Source organism: Etheostoma spectabile, chromosome 6, assembly GCF_008692095.1.
Source record: "Etheostoma spectabile isolate EspeVRDwgs_2016 chromosome 6, UIUC_Espe_1.0, whole genome shotgun sequence".
NCBI classification, from domain to species: domain Eukaryota; kingdom Metazoa; phylum Chordata; class Actinopteri; order Perciformes; family Percidae; genus Etheostoma; species Etheostoma spectabile.
This window is the reverse complement of record NC_045738.1, coordinates 18,716,346-18,717,367: the sequence shown is the minus strand read 5'-3', so window position 1 is coordinate 18,717,367 and position 1,022 is coordinate 18,716,346.

Genomic DNA, 1,022 nt, shown 5'->3' with positions numbered 1-1,022 from the left:
GTCTTCCAGTTCCAGTGTTAAATATTCTCTAGAAATAAAGGTATATCGATCTTTGAAAATGTGTACCTTCATTATTATGCCATTATCTATTATATTAGATGAGAACAACAATATTATCGATTATTGCAATAATTTCTGGGACAATTTATCATCCAGAAAAAATTGTTATATTGTTGTATTGTAGTATGTGAATGACAATACGCCCCCAGGAGTCTTGTGTTAATATAGGCTACAAATCGTAGGATTCCTAACTAGTAGGCCTGGATAATCTAAATAGTTAAGCTGACATGAAGTACATTGAGTGTCTTTAGTTTCGCTAATGAGGTAGGAACTTTCGTATTGTGTATGCAAAACATTCAAGCATGAAAACAGAAACTATGCTGCTAAGGTGAGGGTCACGGGTTTCAGTTCAGACTTCCCGACACCTGCCATGTTGCGTCATCTTTTACAGTAACGTCAAACTGTCAAAACAACTAACGTTAGCCTAACTAATTGTAAATCACCGAGTCAAGCTAAACCAGTACGTCCATAGCTAAGTACGCCATTAACCAATACAGCCTCCATGTTCACGAACCAAAAGTTACACTTGTGAAACCAGTTTTAGGTCATTTCGAGCGGCTCTGTTTATATATTTATTTTTTTCTTACCCTTTATGAAACCAGAGTAACAGTGTTAGCTTGTTGGCTAACGTGTTAGCTTCGCTGTTGCTCGCTAGAAAACTCGGTTGGACTTGCGAGCCGTTAACCGAGGTGACAACAAATTTAAGAGACGGTTAACTTAACGACTTGAAGCAAGCCGTCGCTATCAGAAGAGCTTTCTTCTCATACCTGCTTACTCTTGTGGTACCGTCGTCTACTCTCTCCTTCCCAGCTCGGCTCGCCTGCCTGCCTTGTTGTTGTAGTCGGGTGTGTGTGTGTGTGCGTGCGTGTGAGAGAGAAAGAGAGAGAGACTGTGTGTGTATGTGAGAGTGTGTGTGTGTGTGTGTGTGTGTCAAAGAGAGCTAGAGAGAGAGAGAGAGAGAG